At 48.1% G+C, this 13,859-nt stretch overlaps 1 long non-coding RNA gene across 2 annotated transcripts in view; it reads left to right on the forward strand.

The window, feature by feature from the left end:
- Positions 1 to 9,754, forward strand: part of LOC141095340 (uncharacterized) — a 52,320-nt gene extending 42,566 nt beyond the window's left edge. For both annotated transcript variants that reach the window (XR_012233354.1, XR_012233355.1), the window contains exon 4: positions 9,081 to 9,754. This is a non-coding gene — a long non-coding RNA (uncharacterized lncRNA). The remainder of the gene's footprint in view (positions 1 to 9,080) is intronic.
- Positions 9,755 to 13,859: the final 4,105 nt, after the last annotated feature.

The raw sequence follows: 13,859 nt of genomic DNA on the forward strand, positions 1-13,859 counted from the left end.
TGATCTCCTCAAGACTCTTCCCCTGGTTTTCCGATTTCCTCTTTTCAGCTGCAACCGCCAAAACCCAGTGATCGTTGAGCTCGCGGAGACTCTTCACTTATCCCAGAAGGCACTGGGAATATGCAAATGATCTCCTCAAGACTCTTCCCCTGGTTTTCCGATTTCCTCTTTTCAGCTGCAACCGCCAAAACCCAGTGATCGTTGAGCTCGCGGAGACTCTTCACTTATCCCAGAAGGCACTGGGAATATGCAAATGATCTCCTCAAGACTCTTCCCCTGGTTTTTTCCTAGGACCTCCCATCTCTTCACGCCCTTCTTCTCCGCGCCAGCGGCCATTTTTAGTATTCATGTCACAGTCTATTAAATTGGGTCTTCTGCACATTTTCAAAAGTTCAAAGTCCAACAAATCTCAGGCACACAGAACCCGATGGCATTGGGTCTCGTCATCCTGTTCGTGATGCCAAATTGGAAGAGGAGAGGTGCAGGCGGTGTGGAGAATGGTACCCAGCTGTAGCGGTGCTGAATGTGTTAGCGCACAAATGAATGGAGGACACCGGGGCTTGTCGTTCCAAAGCTTTACTCACAGTCAGTTGTACACACACACAGGTGCCTGCCTCCAGGCCGTGTCCTCCGGGTCAGAGACTCAATCAACCTCTGGGCAAGTTAGGATTCTCCCCTCCAACACTCCGCCAACATGTACCTTTCTGAACGACTCCTCTATAGCGCCTTAAAGTGTGAAGATCTCCTAGTACTGAGTTACACTGGAGTTCCTCCTGTCAGATGTTCCCAAGAACTCTACTTGTATGGCAGACAGCTGTACCCTGCTTCGGGGACTCCCTTCTCCTGAGTCCCGGCTCTCTCTCCAATTGCTGTTGTGCCCCACATCTTAGATGGGAGTAGTGCATTTACAGCCAACTACTCCACCGGTGTCTGCTGCAGAACCATAAGTGTCCATACAACCTCGGGGACCGGGCCCCGGCCTTGCGCTGAGAACCTATAGGCAGGGTTCCTCTTCTAACCCACGTCCTCTCTGTTCTCTCTACTACTTTGTTCCGTACTTGTCTGTCTTTCTTATGGAAGCTTAGGTTTCAGTTCTACACCTTTCTTTTTCTTTTCCTTTCCCGTGCCAGCTGGCTCAGATCACTGAGGCTGCTGCAGCACTCCTTCCTCCATCCCTTCTTCCAGGGATCCTCACTCCTGTCTGAGTGACTTCCTACCCGACTGACCTTCTGCCAGACTGACCCTGTCATCCTACACTGTCCCACTCTTTTATGTATCTTAACTCCACCCACCTCCCAGCGCGTCCAGTGTTCCAAGCAGGGAACCACCAAAGGTGCTCTGCTACCCTCTGAGCAAGGAGCCACAATGTGGTTGTGCAGAACTACCCTGTTGTGTGGGGTGCAAGCGTTGGAGTATAGAAAGGAGTTCCCACCTTACCCGGATTGTGGGGCACTACACCTTAGGAGAAGGTGCAGTACCTCTGTGGCGACTCAGCCTCAGGGGCGCCACAACTGGACCAGTCACGGGCCCATCCATCTGGTCTGTTAAGAATGTCTCTCATCACATCAGTCCATAAAAGCTTTGAAAAATATTTCTTGGCCCAGTCATGACATATCCACTTTTGTGTCTTGTTAATTGAGGATGTCCTATTCTGATCCTCAAAATCGGATCAGAACAGGACATTCTCTGGCCCGCATGGATTTCATTCCCAGATCCATAACTTTCATGGATGTGTGAATGGACCTATAAAACTTTACGAGTCCGCGTGCAGTCAGATAAAATCTGGCAGCAGACAGATGTGGAGACACAGGACGTTGAAAGGCGCTCCAGTCTGCTAACCGAAACTGCATGGACCAGGGATCGTTACGCTGAACGCCCGCTCTCTCTTTAACGTGGGTGTAACCAGGGGTGCACCTACCATGAGTCAAGTTGATCACTTTGCCTCAGGCGGTGGTGCATCCCTGAAGATAGGCGGCGGCAGATTCTCCTCCCCTGCATCTGCTCGGTTGCTCATAAATGGCTGCTCTGTGCGCACAGGACCTGTGATGAAGTCACAGGAGGGGAGAAGTCAGGGGTCACATGATCAGGGGCCTCAATGTGTGCAGGACTCTGCTGTGCTGGTTGTCATGGTGCTGAATGAGGGGAAGTTTATGTGTGGGGTCGGGAGGGGTTTACAGGGTGGATGTGGCAGAGCCATGTGTGTACAAAGGTGTATGGAGTGGAGCCGTGTGTGTACGAGGTGTATGGAGCGGAGCCGTGTGTGTACGAGGTGTACAGAGCAGAGCCGTGTGTGTATGGGGTGTACGAAGCGGAGCCGTGTGTGTACGGGGTGTGCGGAGCGAAGCCTTGTGTGTGCGGAGTGGAGCAGAGCCATGTGTGTACAAGGTGTACGGAGCAGAGCCGTGTGCGTACGAGGTGTATGGAGCAGAGCCGTGTGTACAAGGTGTACGGAGCAGACCCGTGTGTGTACGAGTTGTACGGAGCGGAGCCATATGTGTACAAGGTGTATGGAGCAGATCCTTGTGTGTACAAGGTGTATGGAGCAGAGCCATGTGTACGGAGCGGAGCCGTGTGTGTACTTGGTATACAGAGCGGAGCCGTGTGTGTACGAGGTGTACGGAGCGGAGCCGCGTGTTTACAAGGTGTATGGAGCGGAGCTGTGTGTGTGTGGGGTGTACAGAGCAGAGCCACGTGTGTATGGGGTGTAAAAAACATAGCCCGGGGTGAGAGAAGTGTACGGAGCTGAGCTGTGTGTGTACGGAGAGGAGCCGCATGAGTACAAGTTGTACGGAGCGGAGCCATGTGTGTGCAAGGTGTATGGAGCAGAGCCATGTGTACGAGGTGTACAGAGCGGAGCCGTTTGTGTATGGGGTGTACAGAGCATAGCCACGTGTGTATGGGGTGTACAAAACGGAGCCCGGGGTGTACGAAGTGTACGGAGCTGAGCCGTGTGTGTATGGAGAGGAGCTGCATGAGTACGAGTTGTATGGAGCAGAGCCACATGTGTACAAGGTTTATGGAGTGGAGCCATGTGTGTACGCGGTGTACGTAGCGTGGCCGTGTGCGTACAAGGTGTACAGAGCAGAGCCTCATGTGTGCGAGGCATACAAAGCAGAGCCGTGTGTGTATGAGGTGTGCAGAGCCGTGCGTGTACAAGGTGTATGGTGGAGAGCATTCATACCTCCCAACCATCCCAGATCCAGCGGGACAGTCTCGATTTTGAGAGTCTGCTCCACTGTTCCGGCCGGGAGCTTATGTTCTCGCGACACAGGAGTACACAGGAGCCCTGAAGAGCATTTTAAAACTTGCACGTGACATTTCACCAGAAGTGACGTGCTGGAAGCTGACTGGAAATTAGGTAATTTCGGGAGGAGATTGTGACGGAACCATGGAGGCACTTCAGGGAATACTTCAGATCTACCTTCTCCAACAGCACGGACAGCGGTATCGCCTTGGAATCAGATGCCGGCCACGTGAGCGGATCGTGATATTTCCTGCATTGGGAGGCTCAGGTGTGCACTACAATGGGAGCCGGGCTGCTATAGTATCTTTAGAGAATCTTTCTTTCTCTCTCTGTTTCTTTCTCTCTCCCTCTGTTCTTTCTTTCTTTCCCCTCTTTCTTTCTCTCTCTGTTCTTTCTTTCATACTTTCTTTCTTTCCCCTCTTTCTTTTTTTCTTTCTCTCTCTGTTCTTTCTTTCGCTCTTTCTCTCTCTGTTCTTTCTTTCCCCTCTTTCTTTCTTTCCCCTCTTTTTTTCTTTCTTTCGCTCTCTCTGTTCTTTCTTCACCTCTTTCTTTCTCTCTGTTCTTTCTTTCTCTCTCTGTTCTTTTTCTTTCCCCTCTTCCTTTCTCTCTGTTCTTCCTTTCTCTCTCTCTGTTCTTTCTTTCTTTCTCTCTCTGTTCTTTCTTTCTCTCTGTTCTTTCTTTCTTTCCCCTCTTTTTCTCTCTCTCTGTTCTTTGTTTCCCCTCTTTCTTTCTTTCGCTCTCTGTTTTTTTCTTTCCTCTCCTTTCTTTTTCTTTCCCCTCTTTCTTTCTTTCTTTCTCTGTTATTTCTTTTTTTCCCCTCTTTCTTTCTCTCTCTGTTTTCTTTCACACTCTGTTCTTTCTTTCCTCTCTTTCTTTCTCTCTCTGTCCTTCCTATCTCTCTCTGTGTTCTTTCTTTCTTTCTTTCTTTCTTTCTTTCTTTCTTTCTTTCTTTCTTTCTCTCTGTTCTTTCTTTCCTTCTTTCTCTGTTCTTTCTTTTTTCTCTCTCTCTGCTCTTTCTTTCCCTCAGTACCAGTCACTGTGCCCATAGTATCAGCCACTGTGCCCTCAGTACCAGTGTGGTCAGCAGAGCTAAATGGGTGTGATTGGGGCATGGATATGAGTGTGACTAGTTGTGAAATGGGTGTGGTCAGGGGCATGGCCTAAAATTGACACGGGCCAGAATGGAGCACGAGGGCCAGAATGGAACACGAGGGCCAGAATGGAGCACGGGGGACCAGAATGGAGCACGGGGGGCAGAATGGAGCAGGGGGCAAGATGGAGATAGATGGTGTAGGATGGATATGATGGAGACAGATGGGGCAGGATCATGGGACAGCATGGATACAATGGAGACAGATAGGGCAGTATCATTGGACTTCACAAGGGGGGCAGAATGTATACTCATGATGGCAGGATGGGAGAACATACGGCTGGAGCCAGGAATTTGACACATGGGGGCCAGGATATACCATAGTGGCTAATTAAGGGATTATCTGTGTAGCAAGGTGGATATTAAAACAACCTTTATTGGGTAAAATTGTAAAAAGCCAGATTAGTCAAACAACAAAAACAAAGGGGTACCACAGTCAAGGAAGTACTCTATAACCAATGAACAGAAAAGGGGGGGTTGTTAAAAAGGTACTACTGGCCTCTCAGATCTTCAGTATTAATCTGACCTGATAGCAAAATGACTATGGGATTATCCCACTGGTTTTGGCTTACAAATACTGATGTAAAATACTGACCAAATACTGAACATGTGAACATGGCCTAAAGGGGGCATATACATTATTTGTAGTTCTTGGGGCAAGCCCTTAATGTTTTTTTTTTCTAATGGAGCAAATATATCACAATCCAACATTACGACTACTCATTTTTTACTTTTATGACTACTTATTTTTTACTTTTAAAGGGCAGATTTCAATTTTAGAATCTTATAATATCATTCATTATATGTGAATAATTTGGCAGAAAATAATAGTTTTATAGTTTTCCACAATGTCACAATGATTTATTACAGTTGGCTGACCATCAGTAGAAGCCGCTGTTCCTTTAATAGACAGCTTAATCCAGATATCTTCTACTACAGTATGCCTTGGTGAATATAACTTCATTTTCTCCCTGTAGTTGCACAGGGCTAAAATGCTCTTTCCCTTCAGATTAACCTGATATCTACAGGGAAATATCACTTCATAAGATGACAAGTTTCCTTTAAGGCCTGTTTCACACATCCATTTTTTAGATCAGTTGAAATCTGCCAAAATGGCGGAAATCGGATCCGTTGGCGGATTGAAATGAACGTGTGTCAAAGGACCGTTATTTTGACGGATCCGGATGAGAGAGAGAGAGATTTTTTCAGCCGCCAGAACCGAGTTTAGGGTTAAATTTCCGGCTGAGTCAATTCCTCCGGGCATGCGCACAGTAAAATGTGGATCCGGCCGGCCAAAAAAACGTTGCATTGTCCGTCCGGGCAAGTCGGCAGACGAAAAAATTTTGGTGGATCCGTATAAAAACGGATCCAACGGATGACCATCCGTCAAGATCCGCCGGTAATGCAACTCAATGGGAAAAAAAAACGGATCCGCCCAAAAAATGGCGGATCCTTTTTTTTGCAAAACGGCGGATTTTGACTGATGGTGACAGACGGATGTCTGAAAGAGGCCTAAGCTATATTGACATGGAAAATTAAAAAAAATTGCCAGTAAGGTTTTAATAAATATGGTCAACATAAAAATGGTTTCTCTGTTATAACAAGGAACTATCACATGAAGATTACAAAATCCCTTTTCCTTGGTGAACCAGTATTGCCAAGTGTCTAGAAATTCCAGGACAGTCTGTAAAAATAGGGATCATTTTTGCCGTCCATAAAAAAATTGAAGACATCCACAATTTTTTTTGAAGATGAAGAAACTTCTACAATTTATTTTGACTGTAATTATCATAGTTTTACGATTCACAGTGAATGCAGCTGATGTCTTTATATTAGGACTAGCTATGAACCTGTTCTACGCCCGGGCGGCGAGCATTTTTATTGGTATATGGTCTCCCATCCTGGTATGTGCTGCCCCCTCCTATCCTGGTGTGCATGGCACCCCTCTTCCCTATCCTGGTATGCATGGTACCCTCACCCCCCCAGTCATGGTAAGCATAGCACCCTATTCCTCATCCTGGTATGCATGGTCCCCTCACTCCCCTTTCGTGGTATGCATGGTCCCCTCACTCCCCTTTCGTGGTATGTATGGTCCCCTTGTGGTAGGGGGCCGGATTGGGGGGTGGTCTACTGCTTACCACGACCGGACGATGCAAAGACGAGACGGAGGCAGAATTCAGTTGTAACAGATCCGTGTTTATTGACCGTCCTCCTGACGACCTTAGCCATGCACCGCAGTTCCTTTACAGCTCTCCAAATCCAGGCCTGGGTACCTTTCACCTTTCCTTTAGCTGTGATGACGTCCCTCTTGGATCTTTCGCTGGGGCTGTCCTAGACCAATCTACCGCCAGCGCTTCACCTGCCCGAGGTCGTCATCCAATCGGTACCCCCGGGGCCTCGTCTGTCCTGCGGTACGTCGTGTCAAGGCCACCCCCCTGACTGTCTTCTCCTGTCAGTCCTCTGGTCGAGCTCTTCACCGTTCTCCGTCTTCTGTCCTGAGCTCCTCCCGGGACTAACCTAACCTCTGGAACCCCAACCAGTCCTATTTATTCCCTCTCTCACTGGGAATTTCCCTCCTGGGTTCCTATCTCTCCGCCCCCCATGACTAAGCAGTTTCTATAGCTGTAAGCTGATGTTAATTCCTGAACTACACTCCCCCCTGCCATCTTGCGGTTAAATTTCGGTACTGCACGCCCTTTTCTGTCTTTCCCTGCTGTTACCTTTCTGTCATTACCAATCTCTGTCTGTAGTGCACACAGCGTCCCCTCCTACTTCCAGTCAAGTCTGTCCGTCAAGTCACCGTCCCCACACCCTCACCCCCTTTTCGTGGTATGCATGGTCCCCTCATCCTCCTTTCGTGGTATGCATGGTCCCCTCACTCCCCTTTCGTGGTATGCATGGTCCCCTCACCCTCCTTTCGTGGTATGCATGGTCCCCTCACTCCCCTTTCGTGGCATGCATGGTCCCCTCTCCCTCCTTTCGTGGTATGCATAGTCCCCTCACTTCCCCTTTCGTGGTATGCATGGCGCCCTCACCCTCCTTTCGTGGTATGCAAGGTCCCCTCACCCCCCTATTCTGGTATGCATGGTCCCCTCACCCCCCTTTCGTGGTATGCATGCTACCCCTCACCCTCCTTTCGTGGTATGTATGGTCCCCTCACCCCCCTTTTGTGGTATGCATGGTCCCCTCACTCACCTTTTGTGGTATGCATGGTCCCCTCACCCCCCTTTTGTGGTATGCATGGTCCCCTCACCCCCCTTTTATGGTATGCATGCTACCCCTCACCCCCTTTCATGGTATGCATGTTCCCCTCACCCTCCTTTCGTGGTATGTATGGTCCCCTCACCCCCCTTTTGTGGTATTCATGGTCCCCTCACTCACGTTTCGTGGTATGCATGGTCCCCTCACTCCCCTTTCGTGGTATGCATGCTACCCCTCACCGTCCTTTCATGGTATGCATGGTCAACTCACCCCCCTTTCCTGGTATGCATGGTCCCCTCTCCCGCCTTTCCTGGTATGCATGGTCCCCTCACCCCCCTTTACTGGTATGCATGGTCCCCTCACCCCCCTATCCTGGTATGTATGGTCCCCTCTCCCCCCTTTCCTGGTATGCATGGTCCCCTCACCCCCCTTATCCTGATATACATAGTCCCCTCACCCCCCCTTTCCTGGTATGCATGGTCCCCTTACCCCCTTATCCTGATATGTATGGTCCGGCTCACCCCCTTATCCTGATATGTATGGTCCCTCTCACCCCTATCAAGCTACACACATACAAAAAAGCACACATTTATTCTCACCCTTCTTTCCTGTGCTCCAGCGCTGCCACGTTCTGCTGGAGTCCGGGGGAGGAGTCTGGCGCCGGAGTACGCGCATACCCATAGCACTGTCCGGCGCCATATTGCTGAAGACACACTGCAAATGTGTCTTCAGTAAAATGGCACCGGATCGTGCTATGCGCATGCGCGATTCCGGCCGCACGCCTGTCCCACCCCGGTCTCCGGCCGAATGGAAGCGCTGCGGTAACGCTCCTCCCAGTCAAGGTAAGTATGTATGTATGCATACCGCCATCTCCGGGCACCATACACACTCCTCACCGCTGGATGCCTCATTCTGTCTGAAGCCAGACTGCGTAGGCACGTCGCGCTTGCACAGTCTATAAGGGCTTCGAACAGAGTGATGCTTAGGCTATGTACACAAGTAGCAGAAAATTGCTGCTTAAAAACAGGACTCCCTTCCCAGAAGCCGCGCATTTTTTTTCGGCGAGGTTTTTGCACAAAAAACGCGCGTTTTTTAATGCGTTTTTTTCCGTGCGGTTCCAGACCTATAGAGATGGCCAGAAATGCGGAAAAATCTGCGAAATTAATGAGCATGCTGCGTTTTTTACCGCAAAGCGTTTTTTTCGCGGTAAAAAACGCATCAATATGCAAAAAAAGTGCAAAATTCATATTTTTAGCGTTTTTATAGCGGATTTATGGGCAAAAACGCTAAAAAAACGCTGTGTGTGCACACAGCCTTACATTATAGATTATAGGCTGTAGACACATATCATTTATAATCATAATGATTTATTATACTTTTCCAATATATCTGTAAAAAATATTGTGTGTCCATGATTTTTTGATAAGCTGGCTAGAAATAAAAAGGAAAGTCAACTTGGTAACAATGTGGTGAACTTTACTGCAGGACGAAGAAAGAAAGTGTCTTGTTAACAAACCCACAAGTGTAAATCCAACAGCTGCGCTCAGTCCACAGAGATGGAGTCCCATGTCTATCATCAATCCAGCGATTACAGAAGACAGCTCCCCTGTAATCTCCAGTGAGAGGGACAGAATTTGCAGCAAATCCCGATCCAAGAATATGACAGTTCTAGGGTTACACTATTTACTCAGGATAGAATGATGGACTGACAAAATGTGTTTGTTTTGTGTTTGTTAATTAAGACTATGTTCTTTTACAACCACTGGAACATGTAATCTTCCATTCTATACAACCCCGAAACTGGAGAGCCACAATCAGCACTAAGAGAAAGCAAAGTGTGGAGAACATTCCAGGAATCTCTCACAAGTAGGCAGTTCACTCAATTTTCATGTTCATCTAAAGTGATACACACTAAGAACGTGAGTGTGAACAGTCACAAGTTCAGAGCGAGATAAAAGCATCAAAGTGAAAAATATCCAAATCAAAGCCCACAATATGATCACTACCGTTAAATTACCAACTTACCATGAGTAAGACCTGAATGGTCAAAACGTGTCGGTTTCAGACCACCAGGGACCCCATTTGTCATCATGTCTTTCCATTTTTGATGCTGGATTTTTAAGTAGGTTATCAATAAAATATTGGACTTTTTTCTGAAATGGAGTTTCATGCTGGAAGTTTTTTTTTGTGCATTTGCTACAGACAACGCCCTTAATCAAGGTGGCTCCGTGCATGGACTGTTAGGGCTGGCGGAACGCACCAAATTATGAAGTAGTAGTAGGTGCGTTCGCAGCCCGGGTTCCACCGTGCAGAGGTGGTACACTGCTGCTAGACAATGGCGGAAGAATAGAGTGGCGTGAAAACAGTCACACGTGGGTTACGTCACCCAGTGTGAACAGGAGCGGACTCTGTTAATTCACAGAGCCGCACAACCGCTGAACGTGGATGCCGGAGCCTGTTTAGCTCACAGAGCCCGGCCAAGGAATGCACAGCAATCGGCCACAGAACTCTACCCCAAGGACACGGGGTTAGAATCCCTCTAGGCCCACTGAGCGCACGGCGTCGCTGCCACGAACACTGCTATAGACGCTGGCTATGGAGTGTGGAGCACTTGCACTGAGGCGTGCTGAGTCACTGATGAAGACTAATGCCTGACTCAGACTCTGACCTACCTACGCCTAAGCCTGGGCGCTAGAAGGCTAGGCTGCACAACACATGCGTACTAAGGGTAGCGGTTTCATAATGAGTCACCAGAGACATTCATACGTGCATACATCACTCACTCCTTATAGTCTGAAAATACAGTCTATCCTAGCACATGGCCGAGCGGCCATATGACCCTTTTATAGCCGCGAGCGTCCGGGACCTTCCTGGCTTCTCGGATGGGCCAATCCGAACAGGAGAAGGACCTGAGCATGTGACCTTCGATCTCCAATGGGAGATTACTCCACGGACATGCTCAGTGGCCTGACATGGGGGACTTAGTCCCTGTAGAATCTCGCTGCTGAGCAGCATGTATTGCCATAGCTGAGCCAGAGGTGCAGCAGCAAGCAAACTCACGGAGCTGGTCTAGGCAGAGCGCCGGGACCGATGAGTTTGCTGAGCAACCTCCTCTGCGGATGGAGACGAATAGGAGACCGCCGGAAGTAAGGCTTGGGATTCCTGCTGTGCAGCAACAGGAACCCGATGCCTAACATGGACCAACAGACGATTATTCAGAGACTGGTGAGCTGACTTCGCTTTCTGCTTTCCCTTTCTCCTCCACATGCATATGGTGCCATTCCCCAACCAGTAATAATGTTGCCATTACCCATCCAGTAATAATGCTCAGCAGTTCTCTAACACAATAAAAAACACACTTTCTTCTCAGCTTTTTGGTACTTGCATTTGAGAAAGCAGCTATGTGAAACATGCATCTGGGCAGCATGGAGGGTCTATCAATCCTGATACACCATGGGTAAGTAGTGCACTTGGCATTAACTTATACATCTTCCTCTGTTGTATGCATACAATATATGTTATGTGACTACAATATATTCCACATATCCTATTGGATTCCTGGTATTTATTGACTATACTATTATAACATGAATTAGATGTAACCATGCTTTACCTGTGTGTTTTGAGGCATTGATGTTCTTCCATCACCTTTTCCTCCTTACTAGACCACTATATTATATATGTAACATGATTTTTAACTATATTTCAATAAAAATTATTTTAAAGATTGTCTGGTGTTTTTTGGCTACTCCAGCAGTCGTGTCTCTAGGTTCAGCAATTCTATAGGAGTACACCACCCTGTTTCACATCTCTTTTTTTATAACGGGAACACAAATGTGGCGCCCCCAGGAGTATGGCCGCCACAGTGACTTTGCCTTCCTCCAGGGAGGGTGATGTCATGCTTGGAAGCAGTGAAGGGGTCTCTCTCGCAGTTAACCTATACATGCAACACAGTTCCAGTCCAGGCCAGCAGGGGGAACTCTGAACCGGATTTGATGGGATGAGTGCTCTCTGAGGGCCAAGAGGAAGGAGTGGTCAGTTAGTGTGAGGAGAGAAGCTGGAGGTTGAGCTGAGGAAGGAGAGCTCCCTCACAGTGAGAGCGCATGAACTGGAGCCTGGTCTCCATGGTTGTACGGATACTAACGGTCCTGCAACAGAAACCAGAGAAGTAGGAGGCTGTAAATGCCCTACTCTTATCTAAGACTCGGAGGCACAAAAGCACGGAGTGAGCCAAGAGAGGAATATGGCTACAGCTGTCTGCCATATGAGGAGTGCTTGTAGAAGAGAATTAGGAGGAACTTCAGTGTAACTCAGTACTAGGAGTACTTCATTCAAATAAGCGATAGGAAGGAGACTGCACAGCCCTTCTGCGGAGAGAGAATCCTGAGCTGCTTCCAGGCTAGCCTGCTCCGGTACCATGTGTAATCAGGACCCTGGACTGCATTTATCAAGTAAAGGTACAGAAACTGCACCCTGCTGTGTCTTTGTCTGCTTTCTACCCTTCCGTCACTGCTACATCCCCGTGCCAACCACATCTACACTGCCCTGGGATTACAGCTTCACCTGTGGGGAGCTTTTACATCTTTGCTGCACCATACTATCAGTCCCAGTGGATCTGCACGCAGCGTCTGCTTAACATCTGACTTGCCGAACACCACAGGTGGCATCACAAACTATTCCAATAACTATAATCCACCATTTCCATTCCCCCATTACTTGGGCGCCCAGGGCTACGGACCGGGTCACTGCTGCTGTGACACATCCCGTTCACACCGGCCCGGTACCGAGTACCCTGCAGCCCTGGGAGGGCGATCCACAAAACTAGTGTTGTGTTCTCAACCTGGAAATATGTTATGTGCTGTATGAATATTCTGTTTGCTGTATCCCATATAAGTATATTATGTACAAATAAATCCAGTGTTACCAGTGACGTTCTATGAAATTCAAGTCAGTCTTCTGTACTAGCCCACTACAACGTAACATGCAGAGATTTTTAGCTCTTCACTTTTACCCAACTCTAAATAGACTGAATAACACCCTTCACTCCCTAATTCCATCCCCTGTTGCCATAGGCTAGTTTTGTGCCTCCCACACTCCTTCTACCTCCATAGAGTTATAGTGCCCCTTCTTTACCTCCACACAGTAATAGTGCCTCCTTTGTGCCCCAACACAGAATCATGTCCTTCTTTGTAGCCCAATACAATATTTATGTCCTCATTTGTCCCATACATTATAGAAATGTCCCTTTGCCCCCATACAATAGTAACAATAATAATAATAATAATCCCCCTATTCCCGCATCAATCTACTGATGTCTCCCTTAGTGCCCTTTGATGTTTCAATTTTCAAATAAAAAAAAAATTAAACTCACCCCACCCTGCTCCCAAGACAAACAGTGAGATCCTCTTTCTCCTGCAGCCACCGGCCATGTACAATTGATGTGATGATGTGATGTCATCACATTGCCTGACTTCCTGTGGGCTCTCTCGGGCTCTGATAAGCTGTAGGCTTAAGCAGCCTGTGACCCATCAGAGCTAGTGACCGAGAAGGAAGCCAGGGGCTCTATGCTTCGCCACAGTGTTTCATTGCATCTACATCATGTAACCGCAGATACGGTTAAAAGCAGTGCCTGTCCTGTGGTCTGGGTGGGCCTTCTTTCCATATAGGTCTGATTGCTGATGAAGTACTATATTAACATTTGAGTACTTAACCACATTATAGTGCACTATAATATTATGACAACACTATTTTTGCTGCTGTGGTGTAGTGACCACTGTGTCCGCTAGGGGGCACTGTGTGGATGTCCTAAGAGAGAGGATGAATGGCAGAATACTGGATGACCGTTGTGTATCTCAAGGTGGGTGGCCTTGAGATGGAGACTTTTGTGTGTGTTGATCAGCAGTGATAATGCTGAGGTGCTGTTTTAACATGTCTGGGAGAAGTCTCCAGGTAGCTGGTGAGTTGGGCGGAACTAGTTACCTACAAATCCACCCAGGAGTGTGGTTAAGAGCGATAGTGTGTAAAGAGTGTGAGAATGGTTCAAGGACATGTGATGAGGTCATAGCCATGTGACCCCCGGTGGGCGTGGCTATGGACCATATAAGGTGGCCAGGGTAGGTCACATGGATGGATGCTCGGACCCGGTTGGTCCGTTGGGGAAGGTCCTGCTGGGAGATGTGTCTCCTTTCCTGACAGCAGGTGAATACTGGGTTGAATGGCTGTACGTGCCTGATGATTCCCTGGAGGGAATGGATGTCTGCAGCA

The sequence above is a fragment of the Dendrobates tinctorius genome, unplaced genomic scaffold (assembly GCF_039654945.1).
Source record: "Dendrobates tinctorius isolate UK_male_01 unplaced genomic scaffold, ASM3965494v1 ptg000069l, whole genome shotgun sequence".
Taxonomy (NCBI): domain Eukaryota; kingdom Metazoa; phylum Chordata; class Amphibia; order Anura; family Dendrobatidae; genus Dendrobates; species Dendrobates tinctorius.